Source organism: Periplaneta americana, chromosome 14, assembly GCF_040183065.1.
Source record: "Periplaneta americana isolate PAMFEO1 chromosome 14, P.americana_PAMFEO1_priV1, whole genome shotgun sequence".
Classification (NCBI taxonomy): domain Eukaryota; kingdom Metazoa; phylum Arthropoda; class Insecta; order Blattodea; family Blattidae; genus Periplaneta; species Periplaneta americana.
This window is the reverse complement of record NC_091130.1, coordinates 80,877,619-80,901,065: the sequence shown is the minus strand read 5'-3', so window position 1 is coordinate 80,901,065 and position 23,447 is coordinate 80,877,619. Positions and strand designations below refer to the sequence as shown.

General features: G+C 34.9%; 1 long non-coding RNA gene across 1 annotated transcript; it reads left to right on the top strand.

The window, feature by feature from the left end:
* Positions 1–1,115: 1,115 nt before the first annotated feature.
* On the top strand, positions 1,116–19,903 carry LOC138713509 (uncharacterized). Its single transcript, XR_011335882.1, has 4 exons — positions 1,116–1,287; positions 9,597–9,714; positions 10,237–10,515; positions 18,914–19,903. It is a non-coding gene; the product is annotated as an uncharacterized lncRNA (long non-coding RNA).
* The last annotated feature ends 3,544 nt before the right edge of the window (positions 19,904–23,447 follow it).

The following is a 23,447-nucleotide window of genomic DNA, read 5'->3' as shown; positions in this document are numbered from 1 at the left end:
TGCAAGTTAATTGCTGTGTTTGGCTTTACATACCTTTGTGAACACATATTCTCAGTCATGAACCTGAATAAAAGTAAAACTACGTCATGTTTGTCCCATGTTGAGTTGGAAGCAGTGTTACGCATTAATTCTACTTAAACAGTTTTCCCTGACATAGCTAAGTTGGTGAAATCAAAGAAATGTTATTTGTCTTTCTATCTACAGAAAAAAGGACAATTTTATTTTGTTGTATGATTTTGTAATGGCCGATTAATGTAATTCTTGAATTCTTCCCATGTGACATGAAATGTGACATCCATATATGTACCTCACTGGCTCACTCTACCCCTTGCACGCGTGTAACTCTCTCAGCGATCGGTATTTTGTCTCCTTCCCACTCGCTCGCTGTCTCTCTCTGGGGATCGGAAGGGCTCCTACAAACTCAGGGCAGCCACGCGGCATCACGGTTATCGGCCAGTTCCTTTCCCCCTCCACTGCATACATCACCGACTAACTACACATTACATTAGTCAGATTTCAGACTCATACAAACAATTATTGTTCTTCCCCTGACACATATCGTCAAGTGAGATGTACTGCCTCATAGTAGATTAGCCTACACATCAGCCAGAACCTCAATCAGAAGGAAAATAAATAGTTATTATTCATAAATTTAGTTCATGGAACAGGTGGACTTCAAACAGAAGAATGAGAATCATATTACGATAATTACATTAAGATTCCCTTAAACGAGTTAGTTCGGTTACATATTCATATGCATTCATTTTCGCCGTACAATCATTCATTTTACCATGATATATTCCGTTTTCTTACTCATCTTCGAATTAAGTCTGTCCATCCATCCGTCCATCCATTTATTTATCCGTCTATACACTAACCTTAATCCTATGTTCATTATAATCTCCATTATTTTATTAATCATCTTCATCACAGTTTTCATCTTTTTTATGATATTACAGTCAAAATAAGCACCCTGTATTACCTCTCGTAACTAACAAGTGTCCAGAGTTATTATGCCCTAATTTATCCTCTAATTCTTAATCTTGGATAATCGGGATAATCCAAAGTCTACTCAACAATCTGCTGATATATATAAAGTCCCGTACCTTCAGAACAGTCAGACAGCTGTGTCTCCTACATTGTACGATGTTGAGGTGTGTTGTGATGTGCTGTGTGCTGATGTGCATCGGGGCGTCATCAGAGCTCCAGCGTGCCACTCCGCATACCTCAGCCTTCAAGTTCTCCATCATCAGTCGACGTAACCAAACTGGCAACTAGATCGCTGAGGTGAGATCTTCAAGAAATGATTTGTCTGCAATTCAAAGAGTTTAAGCTATTAATTATTTCCTAAGTCACCATCAGCAAATCATCAAATTATCAACAATACCAGAGTGATACAAAATGAAAGATAGTGATGGGCCAAAAATGGTCAGTCCTACAAAGATATATTTGGTTGCATTAATGTCTACAAGATTTTTCGTTCTTATCTTATTTTAATGATACATTCCAAATTCCGGCAGATATTTAGAATGTTTGGTCGTTATATACTTGAAGTCTGCAGAGCTCTTTGATTTAATGTTATTCTCCCCTAAACCAGGATGTTTAATGATAATGACTGCACAGAATAAATCCTTAACACCATAGAAACAGAATTTTCTTTTTCCATTTTGCGTTATTTCTTTTTATTTAGTGCGAAAGCGATTTTGTTTCTAGAAAAATTGCAACATATCAGTAAATACAGTAGTATTTGGCAAAGCATGAAAACATCTCATCTTCACAACAACGGAAACGACTGCAAAACAAATGTCAACATGAGATCTTTCTCACGAAGTGATTGTCTTTACGTCCCGCGGTAGTCAGGCATTCTTAGAATGGAGAACATGTCTGGTAAGTTGGTTGCTAAACATTCACTATTTAAACTGATTTATTCAGAGTATTAAAATATATATTTGTGAACCGTAAACATGACACGAATATTATACAAAATTAATTCTAATGTAAAGGCGTTAATAAAATGTATATATTTAAGGCGTTTTAAAATAATTGGTTCAAAATTTATCATGTAAAATACATAATTTAAATCTAGCAAATCTAAACGAAAAGACATAAAACTGTAGAACTTTTCCATTTATAATATGCTCAAGCAATTAGAAATATAGTTGAAGCGAAAATTAGAGACCATTTTTTTAATTAGAGATTCCGACCGTAACAAATCAATACATAATATATTCTTAAATAAGTTTCGTCATAAGTAATAAAGAAAATTTTCAGCCATACAACATATAAATACCCGAAGAAATAATAATTTTCATACGTCATCAGATTTATCATGTTATCAAAGGGGAGTACGTTACATGGCAACAAATATTTTCAATAGTCTTCCTGAAGATATTAAGAATCATAATCAAAACAATGCATTTTTAAGGTAAAACTAAATAAATACTTAATATCTTACTCTTTCTATTCTGTAGATCAGTTCTTGACATTTCACAGTACTTTAATATTTTAATACTATAAAATGGAAAACATGTTGCATTGTATAATATGTTACTGTTATTAAGGTATTCTATATATACTTCATACAAGCCATACCTGTCCGGCTCGCTGTTCTTGTTAGAATAAATATTCACTTAAATCTAAATACAGTTTTCTACTTACTTAGTGAATAATAGCTTTTTATATGTTGTAAGTCGTTTGCTCCTGAATCATTTTCAAAGTCGTATTAAAAACTATGAATTTAATTGTTATTATCAAGCAATATTTTCTGGAGTTCTTCAGTCAATTCTACTTTTAAGATTAATACTATATTAGACTTAATAAACAATTGGTCAGCGCCTGAAATGAAATACACTTGTAAGAATTGAAGGCACTTACTCCCAGATGGAATATTTCCAATTAAATGATAAAACTGTTCTTGAACGTTTAATGATGGCGTAGAATTGACTTTATGTATTTCTTTTGCGCCAAACGATGTCACTTGAAATAATATGTTGTACAGTCTTATACCTAGGTATTATTAAAAAGGTGTGTTGATAACGGATTTGCTCCGATACGAAAGTTTTTAATTAGTTGTGGGGGCTCTTGAGTCTCAGGAGAAACAACTTTTACAACAGCGCCACATTATATGTTTGGCTCATTGTCCCATTTTTTGTATTACATTTATTGCATAGTTTATTCATTTTATCTATTTCAACACAATTCAAATGAACATACATAATTTTTGGATTCTGAAATAATGAACTGCAAAGCTAACGTATTATTACTGCATACTAAATCAATACAGTCTCATTGTCCGCTAATTCTCTGAGATGAAAATGAATGTGATTCATAAATATTATTTTAAGAAACACAGGAAACGAATATGGATAAATGATGAGTGCAGGAACACTATTTCGTGACACTTTATAAAATAACTCGGCTTCCGTGAATACAACGGTAAAATACTAATTTTTACTCCATATTATGTGTTGTATTTTTGGTCCCTCAAAAATACTCATCTTTACGACAAAAAGAAACTGAAGTGATAAAATTAGAGTATTTTATGTGGACCAAATAAAGTTTAAGTAATCAAGCAATATGTAATTGCGACAGATTATCAAGTTTTCTGTGCTTAAGAATCTATTTTAATCTCACCTGTCCTCGATTCACTCAAGGAGTTAGGAGTTACTGTAATAGCACAATCTAGTATATACAGACACGAAGCTTGAGTTGTGAGGGTGCTAGGAACAATAGACTGTGCCGGTACTATTTCGCATTGTCTGTAATGAGGCGATATTAGCGATCCTAGTCGTTAGCAACTATCTATGGATGCACATTTACTACGCATTGAGCTTTGTGACTGTATATACTAGACTGCGGTAATAGCATAAACATTACGTCCATCTAGAGAAACCACACTTACCAATGGTGAAATAATCGATTAATTAGCTTCTCAGATTATTTCATAAAGCACACAAACATTCTCTGCATATGAATATTGATAAACATTTATATATTCCCATGACACAAAATTACAATTTTCATAGAAATCCATAAATAGTTTTAAACGAATAGCTTCCGTTTGTTGTTGTGCAAGATCCCTTATAGACTAAATCATTTGTTTTCATTTCATTGTAGCCTACTAGTCTGAGGCAGCAATGATAAAAAACAACTGTCATTTTAAAACTCGTCTATCTCGTTAAATATCAGTCTACAAAATTTTGCATGGAATAAAATTGTCGGAAATCGTTTTTAAAGAACCTTTTGTTACGTAATACTGGGTGTTCATTTCAAAGTGTGTCATGACGTCACTGTTGTGAGTCAGCGATTTGAAGCGAGTTTCAGCTTTTATGTCAGAGAAGTTGCCTATTAATCAAGGCGTTCAATCTGAACTTGAGAACGTGTACGGTATAACTTGAACGTCGTATCAACAGATGGCGGTCTGTACGGCCTGTGTGCTACCATAACCTCTTTCGAACTGTGTTTTGTTCGGGCAAGTCGTACTCAGGGTATTTGTTATCATCGGTTGCGTACGGGAGCATTCCACAACACAAATCAAATGCTCCGTGTCCATGTTGACAGTCGAAGTTAATGTCAACAAATACTGTACGTAAGTAATCGTCTTAACCCTCTCCCCATATCCCGACAGTAAGAAATAAACTCACCCCAGTACGTGTTACCAAACAGTTCACATTCTTGCCACTACTGGAGTTAGCATACGTATCGGTAAGTGCTCTTCGGAATGAACGCCGTACTTGCTAGGCAACTTCTCTGGCACATAGGTAATACGCCTCTGCGGAAGTGTAGGAAGATTGAATTGTCTAGGTTCATCGGCTAGCCACATGACGTCATATAGCGAGCCATGACACACTTTGAACTGAACACGCAGTATTTTTCACAAAACCAGTAATAAGCGAGATATTTCGATTTATTTAATTCAGGCCCCTTTATGACCCCCTCTTTTAAGTAAAGTATTTTGAATGCCATATAGCCTAAAATCTAAGTTAGAAAAAAACTTGATTTAAATTTTCATAGAAATCGGTTCAGCTATTATCGCAAAAGGCAATAAACATCCAGACAGACAGACACACAAACAAAAATTTCAAAAACCCGATTTTTGGTATCAGGGCAGTTAATTATAGATGTTAACACTGATTATTAAAAAAAATCGAAAATTACCGAAAAAGTTTGGTTACAGATTTATTATTAGTACAGATTTGCATTTTTATATGTTAAACGTAAGAATTGGACATGTTCTTCAGTTTTTGCTATAATACAACTGTAAAACTATTATAGAACGAATAAATCTCTCTGTCTTTTTGTCTATCTGAATTAGTCCCTTAAAATGGCTGTTATTGAACACCTTTCAGCCTGTATATGTTGACTTCTGTTGACAAATATTTATTGCTTCGTAGAATTGGTTATATTATTTCTGTTCCTCTCAGCTTCAAGATTTGAAGTACAGACAACCGATATACAGAGTGATTCAGACCACCCATAACAGTAATTTATTTCGGAAACTAGGGCATTTAAATTTTCGAGAAAAAATATTTATAACTTAAGCACATGTGAACTTTTACTTGAGTTTGATTTCATTAATCAGCCTTAACAGGAAGTAGGGTCAGTCGCGTATTATTTTAAAATTTCAAATGAGAGTCGTGGTCAAATATGGTACCATTTGATAGAGCTCGTCAAAAAAACAACTTTCATATGAAACTTTATTAATTGCTACTCTTTCAATGAGATAACGTACGAAAAGACAGTGGGTGATTCGGACCACACGTAAGTCATTTATATCGGAAACTAGTGCATTAAAATTTTCGAGACAAAAATATTGGTTACTAAAGCACATGTGAACTTTCACTTGAGTTTGATTTCATCAATAAGCCTTAACATGAAGTACGGTCAGTGGCGTATCATTTTAAAATTTCAAATGAGCATCGGGATCAAATAGGGTACCATTTGATAGAGCTCTTCAAAACAAACAACTTTCAAAGGAAACGTTTTTATTAATTCCTACTGTATCAATGAGAAAACATACGAAAAGATAATGTCATTAATACTGAGAAATTTTACGAGACGAAAATGTAAACTAGATAAGCACATTTAATGTTGACATAGTATATATCACAGTCTAATAGATACAGTCACGCAACTCATACGTATAAAATATGCCAACATTTGACAGCTGGCGCGATAGTAGCCCTCTAGCGGCAGGCAAGTTAAAAGTGTGCACACGACTTATGATAACACATTAGAAAACGGGTTTTGCGTAGTTTATTTTATATTTTTATGCTATACAATAAGTGTATATGGTTCTTATTAATTCTACTTCAGAATCCTGGAAGAATTTCACACGCAGCTAATCTACAAGTTTCAGAAGCTGGGAATAAACGTAATTCTTTCTGCTCCTTACAACTGAATCATGGCTCTGATCACGTATCATGGTTTCAAATAATATAATTGTTCGTGCGTGGTCGGTTAATTCATTCATTCCTAAATATATTTATGAATCATTGGAACTTTGTATTTCCTGTGAGAAGAGTAAAAATTAGTAGCTTCAGAATTGTAAGGCATATCTCGTAGGGTACATCGCGTGGTGAACTCCTCTCCCTATTTCCTGAGAAATTAACAATTTTGCATTCCGCAAATTGGGGTAAACTCGGCCGCTGAGGTAAACTTGAAAATAAAGAAAAGGGGAGGATTTAAACATTAATATGAAGTTCATTATTTTTCCATTTCTTAAGAACCTGTATTTCCTTTATTATTTTGAGTCACAAAGTGTGCTGATGTTATGGTTTAAATTTTTATGGCAAGTTTACCGCATTTTACATTACATTTCCAGTTTTCACACATAATGCCTAAGTTTAACTTATCCTACCTATATAATACGTAATTTACACGCACTTACTGTTAATATGACGTAGGTGAGAACAAATAAATGAACACACAATTTTGTTAAAAAAAATTGTAACTTCAATTAACTCAGAAAATGTAGGCCTAATTTTATTTTCAGAGCAGAAGTGATGTAAGTCAAAAATGGGTAATGAGGGGTTAAAGTAAACATTCTGTAAAATACAGCGCAAAGTGGCAGTTAATATTGAATGTATTTAAACTATTAATAGTCGGTGAATAGAACGAAGGATATATTAGTTGCTACTTTGCGCTGTATTTTACAGAATTCTTACTGTAAACCCCATTACCTGCTTTTGACTTACACCACTTCTGCACTGAACGGCTCAAATAATCACTGGGAATGTAAAATCAACACCAATAACAGTCATGCAAATTATTACAGAAAAGATTGCTTTTTATATTAAATTTAAAAAGGCTCTTTTATTTCTTGAGAACTTAATACGTCTGCCACATGAATCTACACCAACACATCAGAAATTTATCGACACAGTCTGGATTTATTCAAGAAGTGAATATTTTACAAAAGGATTACTATACTCCATGAATTCTTGCAAAATTAACACCATGATACCCACTTGAATGCTATATAACATTCAACTTTTTAAAAATATAAAGAAAAAAAAACACGAATACAAAAATTATGGAATTACTTGCATTAAAAACTGTAGATATATTATCCAAAATCGGAATGGTTACACATTTAAACATATGATCTCTGCAAAAAAATAATATACTGTAACAGGTATTTACTTTGTTTTTATTCAAACTGTCCTTCCTGACATACAAATAGGTAACCGATAACTAATAAATGGTTTATAGAACACAATACGTAGGCTATCTACAACGTGGATTATTGGTTATGACTGAGTTATGATTTTCTCTTGGTCTTTGGGGAATCTGAAGAACGACAAATTCGGAGATTTAAACTTGTTGTTACTGCAATTTTCGTCATTGCACACATTGCCTTTATTCCGACGCATGATTAAAACGTTATTATAACATCTCGCATCCCTTTAAAGCACGTGCTGGCATATCAACCCTATGACCAGTGCCTTGCCTGCCGCTTGGGCGCTAGTGTCGCGAATGTTGGCAAAAAAAGTGTTGAAGTTGCGCGACTGTATGTATAAGACTGTGGTATATATGCACAATTACGTGACTGAGTGTAGACCTGGTGGCCGGCAGCACCGTCGAGGGGTGAATACAAGTAAACTACCCCTTCCCCCTTTGCTCGCTCAGCAGTGTTTCCTTTAGTCACTCCAATGCAGTATCTACGGCCAGGCCTATATGTACACTGCACTTAGGCAAATAAGCTCAGATGGCCTTACCCAACAATTTACAATAAGAAGAAAGTGTTTTGCTTTCTCTGTACCTACGTATGTACATATTTATAATTTTCCAATTACTTTTGTGACTAATAAAATAAGTACCTAAAAGAGAAGAGTGATTACAAATACCTCCTACGTACTACAAACAAATGCGGCCCTGTGTCATGGCCAGCACGATCTCCTGACTTGAATCCTTTGGATTTCTATCTTTGGGGACGGTTAAAAAACATCGCCTATCAAGATAGTCCCACAATAAGAGATGACACGAAGCAGCGAATCCGAGAGATATTCCATTCACTTGACCACGCCGAAGTGTTAGGAGTCAATAATAGTGGTAGAAGAAGAGTACGGGTCTGTGCTGCTCAGAACGGCAAACACTTTGAACGTTTGTTAAAATTAATGACATTGTCCAGTCTTTCAGTAACATCTGTCAACATTAATTGAATCGCTCCATATAGAAAGGGCTTCAGTCACAAATTTAAAAAACCGAGATATCGTTGAAAATCATATCTTTATGGGTGGCTCCTTCGGCCTGTGCAAAAAAGGTATTCAGTCCAATTCTCTAAAAGATAGAAAGTGAAGCGTGAGGCTCAGAGTTCTATGCAGAAAGGAATACGGTGTACAGAATGTTTTTTTTTCTCAAAACTAGGTCTAATGGACTGAAGCCCTTTCTGAATGGGGCGATTACCTTGTTTACATTTTCGTATTGTAACATTTCTCAAAATTGATGGAATTGTTTATATTTTTGAAAGAATAGAAATTCATAAACACGTTTCCTATGAAAGTTCTTTCTTTTGAAGAGCTTTATCAAACTATTTGACCCTGACTTTCATTTAAATTTTTAAAGTAATACGCCACTGACCCTACTTCCTGTTAGGACTGACTGATGAAATCAAGATTTAGTGAAAGTTCACATGTGCTTTAGCTATAAATATTTTTGTCTCGAAAGTTTTAATGCTGTAGTTTCCGAAATAAATAACTGTTACGGGTGGTCTGAATCACACTATAGTTTACATAAATCCTTCTGCTGGGAAATTGTGGCATAAATAGAAGCATAAAAGATAGAAGATCGGTAAGGAAACTAAATTGCTGGACAAAATATTGTAAAAACGTATCACACATTGCAATTGTAAAATATACATGGGACTTGTAAAAATTCATATACATTACGAGAAATTTAAAAAAATAACACTGTGACCCGAACTTCTAAAATAAAAAAGTGAAAAGAATTGTTCTCAGAAAATGGATTAACGCCGGTGGAACAACATAGAAAAGAATGAGAAAATAAAAAAATGAAATATTAAGTTCGTGAATAAATTAACGAACTTACTTGCAAATTAATTATTAATCAAACGATATTAATATCTGTTACATCAGGTCGAGATAGGGCACGAAGGAGGACTTCAAGAAGCTGGACCGTGGGCGGTTGACGTCGATCACACAACTACGAAGTGCGAAGATTCCGAGTCCATCCTCATAGCAGCCGTTGTGAAAGGCAATTATTTATATAGCAAATTTAACTTCCGTTTATTATATGAACAGATATCAGGTATTCATTACACCCACAAACGTGGGATACAGAAAGAAATTCATAATTGAAAATTTCAGTTTATCATAAAATGCAATAACATTTAATCGATAATACAACAGTTGTATGAACACGTATGCTTTCAACAGTGGTATTATCTATTAAATTTCATTGCATTTTATGAACTTTAATGAACACTCTTGAAAATTGACCAAATTGTGTATTTTATTGTTCACTTTAGCATTTTCAGAAATTCTACTTGTTCTCTTACACAATCTTCATTACCATTAAGTCATTTCCTCAGATTTCCACAATCGTCACGTTTCCACAACCACATTCACATTCTTCAGTTAAAGGCATATCATCAACCAATATGGCAAAGTTGTTTTACAAAGTGTTTCTGTGATAAATGTTTCTTATTTATATACTCTCGAATTCCGGCCCAATTCCAAAACTAATTTAGGTTCTTAATTTTTATCATTTTCTTAGGGCCTGCTTCGTTTCGAGGCAAAGTTCCGGTGCCCAAAGGTCCCCCCTCAGCTGGATACGAACTGCTGTCTAATCTGGGATACTACAAGATACACACGGAGCCCACCACTTGGCACGAGGCTTTCAATACCTGTACACAGGAAGGTGCTCGCCTCCTCGTCGTCAACTCTGAGTTCGAGGCCAACGCGATGGCACCGCTTTGGAAGAAGACCACTGCGAACTGGGCATTCGGTGGCTTCCACGATCAGTACAAGGACGGGGAGTACGTCACCATATTCAGTAAGTGTTGAGTTCCTTAGGTGCCAAGGTGAGGCTTTTTGGTTTAGAACAGTTTCTACAATTGATTTACAGTAGTAAGCTTACAAAATATATTATTTAACTCGCATATGCAAATTATGAAATCATATGAAAATATTTTGTTTTATGTTCTCATATTTTTAAATATTACCATTATTGCTTTTAGTACAGCAACTACACAAAATATTACGTAATGTTAAGAGAAGAATCTTTGTCTCAAAATTTAAGACAGTGGCAATGTACTCAAAATCCCAATCTTATTTCTTGAGATATACTTTTAATGCAACTACTTCATGTAACTTCTCTTCTCCATCCTGTAAGCCTCTTTCAATGAAGCCATTTTTCCTCTGTCCCTAATGCAACAACAGCTGCTTGGTTTACAATAGACTATAGATATGTTCGTTTAATATCGTATGTCAATAGTTTTACGCATTGTTTATACAACTATCATATCGTCGGTGTTCCTGCAATAACTCATATGTGACATATTTATCGATTTTCATATTTTTGGTCTATTAAATAACTTAAATAGTGATACAGCAAATAATAAAATCTCCTATATGTAATTACTAGACTTCGTGGAACTGTCACGAGAATCGTAAGGTTTACTACGCACGGGGTATAGACTGTATGAGAAGGGGACGTGCAACGGATGGACTATGCCTCTGATGTAAACACTGAGCAGTATACTGTGGTTACAATAAAACCTGTATCCTGCATGCAAGAAATATAATGAATGATCATTGAATTAGGAAATGTCTAAACATGTAAATACACAACTATTTTATAGTGAGATATATTAACTCTTAAAATTTAATGTAAGGTACTTACATCATCCTTGAATATGTGCATTGAAGTGAAGAGTTACGTACATTTTGAGCGACTGCAAAGTGAACCTCCTCCGATGGTCACTCAAACAGTTTTTATATTGGGAAAATGTACGTTCAACATCACACGATGTAATACGTACATATTTGAAGAACGGAAAGTCACTACTTTTTAGTACACCAACTTCAGACGTCTTGTCGTGACCTGATAGTACATCATTTATAATACGAAGTTGTGAATAGGCAGAAGTTTTAGCAATAACATTTCTCAACTTACATTTCACTTTTTCTGAAATTAGTGAATTGTTATTTTGGATAACAGTTTGTGATACTTTATACTCTATATTAAGGGCGTCTGAGAGTTGTAGTTTAGACGATTCTAACAGGGTGATGCTTTAGGACATGATTTTAAAATTAGAATCAATGAACAGAATATCTTCCAATAGCTGTTCAGAAGGCAATGATTTTACAGCTGCAACAGCGGAACTGTCTCTGCTATCCAATGCATCAATTACTCCATTATTTTGCCGTAATGTTTTGTACAAAAATTAACAGCATCCAACCACGTTCTCCAATGGGTCAAGACTGGCTGCGGGGGTAAGGGTATTCCAGGGGCAATTGTTTGGAACAGCAACACTCTCATTGTAGCATGTTTGATTGAATTCTTGTCTGCACTGAACAAATGTTAAGCTTTGACTATTCCAATCACAGTAATGCAAAAACAAGTGCTTACTTAGGTATACATTAGCTGTAGCTGCTCTATCTATTTGGACCGGTCACAATTCTTAACATGAACTGCTTATATTACGAGACCGCGAGGTCGCTCACCTCTTCTATACTACCGTACATCGGCAACCTGATTACATGCTGCGTGTGGCAATTCAACGAAGTCTAAAGCGGTTTCAGAATAAGAAGGCATATGGACTAAGCCAATACAGTGCTCGCTGCTGTACAGCGTTGGCACATGTTGCGTGAGACGTGAAAGAGTCAGCAGGACAAGGACGGAAAATATCAGCTAGCGAAGGGAGCGTTTTGCTTCCATCATTATGTCTTATGTTTAAATACTCTTACTAAAGTCATTTTTACCCCAATTTTCATTATTTAGTCGCTTTAAAAATCAGCCGATCTTGGAGTCAGTAGCTTGCGAAATAAAGCGACAGATACATGTAGAAATGTTGCTCGTAATGAGAGAGAAACAGTGACTTCATTTCAAAAAATTGTAGGCTGTATTGCACTATCTGGTATGTGGATATTCTCGCCTGAGAAACTGTAAGCGAGAAAGTGCATTCAAATGTCCAAACTTCCCTGTACAGCAATCATGAATTTATTAGTCTCCATTCCTCCGCAGGAAACAGAACGTTACAGTAAGCGTATTTTTGCACTTCTGATAAATAATAGCTTTACTCATTGTGACTGTAATCCTGTAATCAATTACAAAATGTCCACCTCTGATAAGAACAAAGTGAAGAGTACAAGACTATATATATATATATATATATATATATATATATATATATATATATATATAGTCTGTTACAAGCAAAAGGAAGGCTATGGTAAGATTTTCACTTTTCATCATAATATTACACACAGTGTAAGAAGAAATATCGCAAAAACTATGAGGTATTTGGTTGATATTGTAAAGTGAACACCCTCTTCCGTTTTTCAATTATTAATAATTATAAGAAAGTATTAACATGCCCCCTTAAGAACATATATATTACTGTATACATCAAATATTCATTATATGAGGTCTCGCCATCCTCACTGAATATTAACACGACTACTATGAAGTAGTCAATGTGTATTATCACCATTAAATCGAGAAAAATTCGTTCCGGCACCGTGAATCGAACCCGAGAACAGTACAATGAGAGGAGTTCGACCGGCACCGTGGACCGTGTCCCGGCATAGCTCAGGTTGGAAAGAGCCCTCAGCGCGCAAAGCTGAGAGGTCCCGGGTTCGATTCCCGGTGCCGGAACGAATTTTTCTCGATTTAATGGTGATAATCAGGGAACGGATTTATATGGACTAAAAATATATGAAATATGTAAATATATATGTAGTTATTTTTACCAAAATATGGAATTAAATATGGATTTTTACCAAAATATGGAATTAAATATGGACTTAAAATTATAAAAAAATGACTATGTACGTTAAATATTGGTACATTTTAATCAAACTAAACAAAAAATATAATGGACGTACCTTATCTTCCAATGTAGTTTCAACAAAACACAATTTTTATTGTCTGTTACCATAACAATAGGTTACAAACATTTCTTTCAAGTGCTGAAAAGTGAATCTTCTTCTATTGTCTCTGAGGATAGATTTATACTGACTAAAAGAGCGTTCGACGTCACAAGAAGTAACTGGTACATAATTCAATTTCACAATGTCTGCTGGGGATAAGTCCAAGTTAATCTTCACTGTTGATTCACCACTCATCACAGCAACAACCTTTTGTAGTTCTTCATATCCAGGGTTTTTTGAAAGTACAGTGTCCACCTTAGCTCTTACTGCATCTGCAACTTTACCTCTACCACGATTCAGTTGTTCCACAGTACTATTTATAATTTCAAAACTTTCAGATAGTGAAAGGTGTCTATTTTGGAGACTTTTGAGCGTTTTTATGATGCATGAAAATGTATGCTGAATGTGAGCTAAGTCATTCTTCACACTTATGTCACAGGTAACTGTTTTCGCAGTATCAATTGAGACTGCATCTTCAGAGTCCAATGCAAGGAGAACATTGTTAATAGAGTCTATATGTTCGGCATAATATTCAACTGCTTCTAGCCATGTACCCCATCTAGTTAAAATTGGCTTTGGTGGCAATGGAATTTCAGGGTACATTTCTTTCAACACGTTAACTCTACTGGGAGCTTTGAGAAATACTTTTTTCACTGATGAAATCAACAAATCTACTTTAGGGAAATTGTCTCTGACCACTTCTGCCACACGATGAAATGCATGCGCCACACAAGTAAAATGAGTCAATTTAGGATATACAACAGATAATGCTTGTCCAGCTTTGACCATATAAGGGGCAGCATCGCTAATAAAGAATAACACATTATCGTACATAATACCCTTTGGCCACAGGATACCCATAGCTTCGTTGAACATTTTTAACTATAGTTTTGTTATTGCACTTTTCTAGAACATCACAATGTAAAAGAATTCGTTCAGAATATTGTTCACTTAACAAACCGATAACTACATTACCAACAAGTCTACCTTCTTTGTCGGGAGTCTCATCAATGGAAACCCAAATTGAACTATCTTTAATTTCATCTCTTATCTTCTGTATTGTCTCATCGTAGATGGATGGAGCATACGTCTTCCTAAGTGTTGACTCATCCGGGATTGTATGTTGAGTATATTTTTCAAGGAATTCCCTGAAGACCTTATTCTTTAGTTTGTAGAGAGGAATATCAGCAGAGATGAGAGAACGGCACAGGTCGATGTTAAACTCAGATCTTACATTCGATGTTGTTGGTTGTGTTAAAAACAATTGTCTCTGCTTGGAATTTAGTTGTTTGTTGGCCTGATGTTTACTAGTTGTAATGTGTTGTTGCACCAGGAACTTTTGTGTAGATGATACTGCACACTGACACAAATTACAAAATAATATTTTATTGTCAGTTGATAAACCATCTTCTTTAAATTCTGAAATGTAACTTGTTAGTTTTGATTTTAAATTGACTGAATGACGTACTTTTGGCATATTTACCGTCTTTATAGTATGATTTACAAAACTGAACCTATGTGTACTCTGACTGGCATTTAACTGTTGAGCTGCACAACTGAAGTCTGTTAAAAATTTTAAATTAAATTAATACAGTTTTGTAACTTACTTTCCCATTGTTGATAGGACTGCTAATTTTCAAATAACTCTGATGTTAAAGGGATTACTGAACATGTGTTTAAATCTCTATTGTTGAAATGTATTTTTAAAAGTTAATGGAATTTTGTTTTGTTTTATTGTTAAACCTAATATAATATGGACTGTTTTATATGAAATATGGAAAATATATGGAAATTAACGAAAATATGTACTAAACTCTAAAATATGGAAAAATATGGAAAATAAAAGTAGGATTTTTCAACCCTACACATTGTGAAACATAAAGATAATGCAAAATATAAATTATATTAGCTTTATAAGTAAATATGTATTTACATATAAATCCTTTCCCTGGTGATAATATTACTGTATGTTCTGTTCTTACCGTTCTCTTCCATTTGTAGTTTCTTTTAATGTGTGATCTTGGAATAATTTAGCGACAGACCTCTTCATAACAACAGCTTAATATTAATAATACTTCGATCGATAAATAGAAAACCAAAATCTAGCAATTATAAAAAGTAAACTGCTGGTCTGTTATTAAAAATCGGTTAGCCTTTTCTTATTATTATTTGTGCTATGTTTTTAATAGTATGAGTGTTACAATACTTCTTGTGTAAAATGTTTAATAAATAATCAGATATACTTCAATGGTCAATATCTGGAAAACAGGTTTCTGTCGTTTAGTTTCTTATTGCTATTACGTAATTCCGTTCGATTCATTGTTGTGATGTTTTGAACAGACAAAAAGAAGATTAATTTGGTGTCATTGTCTCAATGCAATAGTTCGAATTTTGTTATTTTTTTATTATAGTAAAATGATTTTGAAATTCTTCGATGTCATTAAAATAAATTAAAAATTATAAACTTCAAATTTTGGCCACAAAGAAAGGTAAAAACTATACTATAAAGCTCTCCAATATTTTAGGAGTGTATAATATTTACACCTCTAAATTTTTGGGGGTATATCTTAACCCCTCACCACCCTGTTTTTATGCCACTGGAAATGCAATTAATTATTGGTTCATCTTAAAAAGTTCCATTCTTATTAAAGGGGCATGTTAATGCTCTTTCTTATCTATACTAATAATAAATCTGTAGCCGAAATTTTTCTGGTAATTTTCGATTTTCCAAAAATAATTGGTCCTAACATATACAATTAACCACCCTGAAACCGAAAATAGCTTTTTTGAAATTTTTGTTTGTATGTCTGTCTGTCTGTATGTTTGTTACCTTTTCACGCGATAATGGCTGACCAGATTTCGATGAAAACTGGAATATAAATTAAGTTCGTTGTAACTTAGATTTTAGCTACATGGCATTCAAAATACATTATTTAAAAGGGGGGTTATAATTAAATAAATCGAAATATCTCGCTTATTATTGATTTTTGTGAAAAATGTTACATAACAAAAGGTTCTTTAAAAATAATTTGCGATAAGTTATATTCCTTGAAAAATTTTGATAGGACTGATATTTAATGAGATGAATGAGTTTTAAAATTAAAATAACTGCCATCTAAGGCCGTGTAATGAATTAAAAAACTAATGACTTCGTCTATAAGGGGCCTTGGACAGCAACAATCGAAAGCTATGAAAGATAGCCTACAGAAAATGTTTCTGTGTTTGTATGAAGTAATATCAGAAGCTAAATTAACCGATTTGTATAATTAATTATTAATTCACCATTGGAAAGTGTAGTTTCTCTAGATGGACATAATGCTATAATGTTATTACATTAACTTCTGAGTGAATCGAGGACAGGTAGGATTAAAATAGCTTCTTATGCACAGAAAACTTGATAGGCCATTCTGTACATTCGTTTCATGTATTTCCTAAAATAATTTTTAGACCAAATGAGTGGTCTCTGGATCAAAATGGTCGCATTTTAATTATGCAAATACAATTTAAATTAAGTAACATAATAAACGATTTATCCTTATATCAAACACGAATGTTCCCTGGATCAAATATCCTATTTTAATTATGTAATTACTTTATATTTATTTCTAACGGGTGCAGCGGAGCGCACGGGTACGGCTAGTAATTAATAACTGAAAAAGGGAGGAGGGTATTGATCTTTACAATATCAATCTATTACCTCATACTCTTTGCGATATTTCTTCATTACAGTGTGTGTAATATTATGATGAAAAGTTAAAATCTTACCATAGCCTAGAATTTTCCTTTTGCGTGTAACATACGAAACACTAGATCCACTTGAATCCTTTCAAGAGACATTGCTACTGTACGTAATTATTATTGTTCAATAAAGGCTGTTCAGTAAACACAGAAAACAGTCCACGTCTGAATTTGAAAAGAAACCAAATCTATCTCTCTTTATAGCGAGAGACTTCACAGCATATGGTGTTAAGGCTTGGATATAATCAATTGTTTAGTCTTAAAGCGATACCATGCGACCCAGTTTAAGCGATAACATGTGAACTATTTTAAGCGATAACATGCGAACCAGGTGATGTATGAATTCCGTTCTTGTACCGTCAGATTCAGATCTCAAAGCTCTATCGAACGATACAGCTTAAAATACAATCCTGAGTATAAATATTGTGCGCGCAAGAAAGAAAGTAATACGCGACGCATCAGCGAGACTTCGCGACCATTTAACTGGGCAACACCGCCTCACTAGCATTGGCTAGTCGACATAGACCGGCCTGAACTAGCTCCGCCTTATATGCCTTCTAATTCTGAAAGCGCTTTAGTAATTACACTGTCGTATCCGTAGCCCTCGGGTTTCGAACAGACTGAAGTTGTAGGTTCGTTGCAGGAACTAAGTCCTCAGTGCGTACGTAACAGAAAAGTTTTAACACCGATTCCGACAGGCAAGCACGTTTTACAATGAGTTAAGAGTTTATATAGAATCTCGAAAGAGTGATAAGAGGACGCTGACCAAGCTCAGATAACCTCTTGACTGTAGTCTTCCTTAACCTTGGAGTCAGGCTTTAATAGAAGTCTTACATTTGCTTGTTACTTCTTATAGTTTCATAAATGAACCGAATCGTTTAAATGAAGCAAAGATTTTAAATCTAGCGTTACAATTTAACTGAAGCAAGACAGACTCAGACAACTACATAATTGGAACACAAATTTTGAAGGTCCAGATTTCAGTCTCACGAAATTGTTACATATTCTGACGAAATAATGACTTCAATTACACAACACCAATAATACCAATAAAATTGTTACTTATCATTACAACACTTATTTCTTTCGGAAATGTAAGAATTCACAGTCTCCTATGTACGATACAACGACGATATACTGAGATCCGCCAGAAAACCTACTTTGAAGCGATCTTCTTTTCTTAACTTCTATCTGATTCATTATTTTCATTCGTAATCATTTGTGGGAAAATCTCAAAATTGAGAAAAAAATAAAATGGCCTGTCTCTAACTCAAAGCTTTGAAACACTATTAGAATCAAGAACCGATCATTGAAGCTTTGTATTTAATAGTACATAATATATTACCGAATTAAGAATTTTTGTAGACCAATTGAATTTATGATAATCCCTATATGGAAAAATGTATTAATAGCTTTTAGAGCATTGTATTGCATTAATTCTATTGGTCTGTTCCAATTTCATTTATTTACGTCAACAACGTGAGAGTACTTTACAGTCATGTTTGCCCCATCTGTTTCATCTCAGACACCAACTCCATTTGATGTATATTTTTTTCCAGATGAGACTCTCGCGTCCGCTGGCTTCTCCAAGTGGCACAGCGGTCACCCGGGGAGTGGTGACTACAAGTGTGGTTTATTTGGACGAAAGCTCTTGCTAGCCGACAATCCCTGCAGCACTAAAAACCTATTCATATGTGAACTAGAGCTGTAGTCGGCAATTCCACATGTTATTCGTTGTCCCTCAAAACAACAAAAAATTGACAGTGGAACCGTGGTTCCGAAGAAATTGACGTAAATACATATTCTATTAAAATTATTTGTTAAGCAGAGCGACCTTCGATAAATTCACGTAAGAAAAATAGTCTCCACTTTGGTTGTTGGTGCTTAAATATCATAAATTATTCTGTTCTGTATTAGTCCAAATACATTTTATGAACGAACAAACGAATGAATGAAAAGAGAGAGAAAGGAATAAGTATAATTTGAAAGATACACGAGACTTATTACTCCTTGGAAGATTCCTTTGAACTCACCTTAACATTTATGAGAGCTCTGAACCTAAAGGCCAACTGTATCACATCGTTCACACTGTTCCAATTAAATGGTTTAAGTAAATTTTGCAGGGGGGAAATCTGAAAGGACCTTCCTGTAAAAGAATGTTAAGTGGCTGGGCAGTTAAGCCAACCGAACACAAATATCGCAACAGCATAGACAGCTACTACCGCTGCAACCCACAGCATCCCCCGCCCAGTCGTCGAACCGAGAGAGGAAAACAGCACCGCCAAAGACAAGTCTCTGTTGCCTACCAGAGTTCTAAGGAGCTCAGTGAACGCTAAAGTTTCATTGTCATACGAACATAAGTGAACGAAATAATTTAGAAATTAGGAGGTCAAAATGTATACTAGTAGGTGATGGGTTCATAGCCCATTTCTTTCAGGTTACGTCCGAAAATTTGTCTTAATGTCTCAGAGATAAATGCACTCTATCTAATAAATTACATAGCCAATGGAGTGAGACGAACCGCATGGAGAACCAGGAGGCACCTGAGATGTTACACTGTATTTGTTTATTACATAATGTAAAATTAAATATTGTAACTGTAATAAAATACAATACAGGTTACTAAAGTTATCAATTTTCTGGTTATTTTATCTATAGGTTGTATTACCATTACACTATCCAATCCTGAGTAATTAACAGTTGACGGTATGTCAGCGTTGATCTTACACTTAAACCTAACATGACGCTGTTTTTATCGAATCAGCTTTTTCGTAGACATATTTACGTCGACAATTTTAACTCCATATCCGTCCGAAAAGTTAGTTGCGATTGTAATTGAAATGTTATAATGTAATGCAACGTGTGTTCAGGTTACTGCCCAGCGACAGTCCTGATGTACTTTATATTTTTGATGATTGGTTAATTAATATTAACCCGGCACACTTACAATCACACTCACATTCATACAAATTTGCAGACTCTAGACACCCAGGGAATTTTTCTTCTTCAAGAAAAATTCACAGAGAACCGTACCCTGGAATCGAACCCGGGAACTCCTGATCTGGAAGCCAGCATGCAGATCAACAGACCACGGATGCAGTCCAATGCTAGATATGTTGCCACAAATATCCTGAACTGTTTCTCGCTTCAAGCTACATAGATAGATAGATTTATTCGTTCCATTACATTCTTACATTTGCTTTATACTCAGCGTTGTCAGACAGAGACTAAACGGAGCGGTGCGCTCCACTAGACTCGTTGCCTGCTCCGGTGTTTCCACAGACATAACCAAGTTCAGGCTCCGACTCTAGCTCCACAACCGGTTTTGGAGCTTACAATTCTGACACTACTGCTTTATAGCATAGAATAAAGTACATGTCCAATTCTTACGTTTAACATATAAAAATGCAAAGAAAACTATTGTTCTCGCCTTCATTTTGAAATAATAATATTGCCAAAATAAATATTTAAAAATCAATTACCATTCCTTTTTTACGTTTTAAACGTACAGCTTTCCTATAACTACACAAGGTTTCAAAATAACTTAACACACTATAACAGATTCAGGCTAATTCAATCTCCATCCCAATAGGGTAGGCTGTACCGGAGACACAGCAGCAAGGTTTGGTTAATACGTCCTGACAGAATTGTTGTAAAGGTAAACGTCAGCAGTGACAATTAACATCTCTTCTTTCCAGATACCCTGAAAACCCTACACTTCTTCGCTGTGTTGGGAGTCCTGAAATTAGTCATCTGTAATGAATTCCGAGTAAACATGTCGCTACACTAACCATTATGCTCTATTGTTTGCTACCAAGTGTTTTTACAGTAAGACCGCTCCCATTTGCACTGCATATGCCTCGACATTTTGTGAATTTTTCTGTTCACTTAAATTCACTTGCAAAGATTTCCAATTTAACTTCTCGACTTGTTCAATTGAGGCTGTAGCTGGTTCTTTACGAATAAATTTACGGGTAGATGACGTGATGAACTCGCCACAACCAACTCAAGATCACGTTGGAATATTCATCCTTCATTTGTCAATCGCCAATACTTCGTTGGAATATATCGTGTTAACTGTACATGAAAGATATTAACATCACAACATATGTTGTCAGTAAAGTCCATCTTTAATGATGCGTGACATACTCTCAACTACTGAAAACAAGTTGGTCGCACTGAATGCTGTCATCGCCTCTCCCTCCCAATGGAGGAATGCATTTCTCGAGGACTACATTGTGAATTCGCCGCACTTTACCTCAAAACTGCTTAAAAAAGCATAAGATGTGAGAGCCTAATGAAGAACTTAAATATCGATAATTCAGAAAAATGTGCCAAGTAAATTAAGGGAAGAAGTTTTGAAGGAAGGGACCAGGTCAATGGCCCATATCTTTTAGGTCTCATTCCGATATAGTTTGACTTAGTGTCCGGTCCGGGGAAATCCAAGGATAGGATGAGTTATTGTATTGCTAACCAAGCTAATTCGCTATTGATGCGATTCTAGTAAATGCTGCAGGAAAAACAATCGGCGCTTTAAAAGGGGCTTTCCTTATTTGCTGTAAAATAGTTGTTGTTGATTAGTCAATTGTCCGAAGACAGATTTCAACCTCAAAAGTAATAACAAGAAGACACCACATATGAGGGCAACTAGGCCACGAGGTAATGAGTTAAGGTGGCTAGTTCGTTTCCCCCCTCCATTGCACACATCGCCGACTAACTACATATTACACTAGTCAGATTTCAGACACATATGAACAATCATTGTTCTTTCTCTGACATATATCGTCAAATAAAATGTACTGCCTAATAATAGATGTAGCCTACATATCAGCCAGAACTTCAATCAGAAGGAAAATAAATAGTTATTATTTTTCATTAATTTATTTCATGGAACAGACGGACTTCAAACAGATGAATGAGAATCATATTACGACAATTGAAGTGTTCAGAGCCATAGTGGACCAAGCGCCATTTATTAAAAACGGAGAAAGCAAGGGTTTAAGTTAAGTGAATACCATAGTTTAATGAAGATTGACATATCATTTAGTTTGAAAGTGTATACGTTATATTACTTCCTATAGGTTTACATTGAATTATGGTGATAACTTCATTTTAACCCTTGTTTTCTGCGGTTTTAGTAAGTGGTGCTTGGCTCAATATGGTTCTGCATCCTTTAATTATATAAAAATTCTTTAAACGAGTTGGTTCAGCTACATTTTGGTATGCGTTCATTTTCCAAGTACATCCGTTTTCTTACTATTCCTCGAATTATGTCTATCCATCCATCCATTTACTTATTTATCCGTCTATACACTACCATTGCTCCTTTGTCCATTCATAATCCCCATTACTTTATGAGTAAACTACATCACAGATTTTTTTGTTTTTTTTTTATGATATTACACAGTCCCAATAAACGCTCTGTATTATCTCTCGTGTCTAACAAGTGTCCAGAGTTGTTATGCTCTAATTTATCCTTTACTTCTTAATCTTGAATAATCCGGATAATCCAGAGTCTACTCAACAATCTGCTGATATATATAAAGTCCCGTACCTTCAGAGCAGTCAGACAGCTGTATCTCCTACATTGTACGATGTTGAGGTGTGTTGTGATGTGCTGTGTGCTGGTGTGCATCGGGGAGTCATCAGAGCTCCAGTGTGCCACTCCGCCTTCAAGTTCTCCATCGTCAGTCGACGTAACCAAACTGGCAACTGGATCGCTGAGGTAAGACTTGCAGGAAATTATTTGTCTGCAATTAAAAGAGTTTAAGCTCATCACTATTTCGTAAGTAACCATCAGTAAACCATTCAAAAGTATCAACAATACCAGAGTCATACAAAATGAAAGATAGTGATGGGTCAAAAACGTTCAGTTCTACAGAGATATATTTGGATGTATTAACGTATAGAAGATTATTTTCTTCTTAGCTTATTTCAATGATTGCATTCGAAATTCCGGCAGATATTTAGAATGCTTGGTAGTTTTATATACTTTAAGTCTGCAGATCTCTTTGATTTAATGTTATTCTCTCCTAATACATGCTGCAAGGTGTTCAATGATAGTGACTTCACGGAATTAATCCTTAACACAAT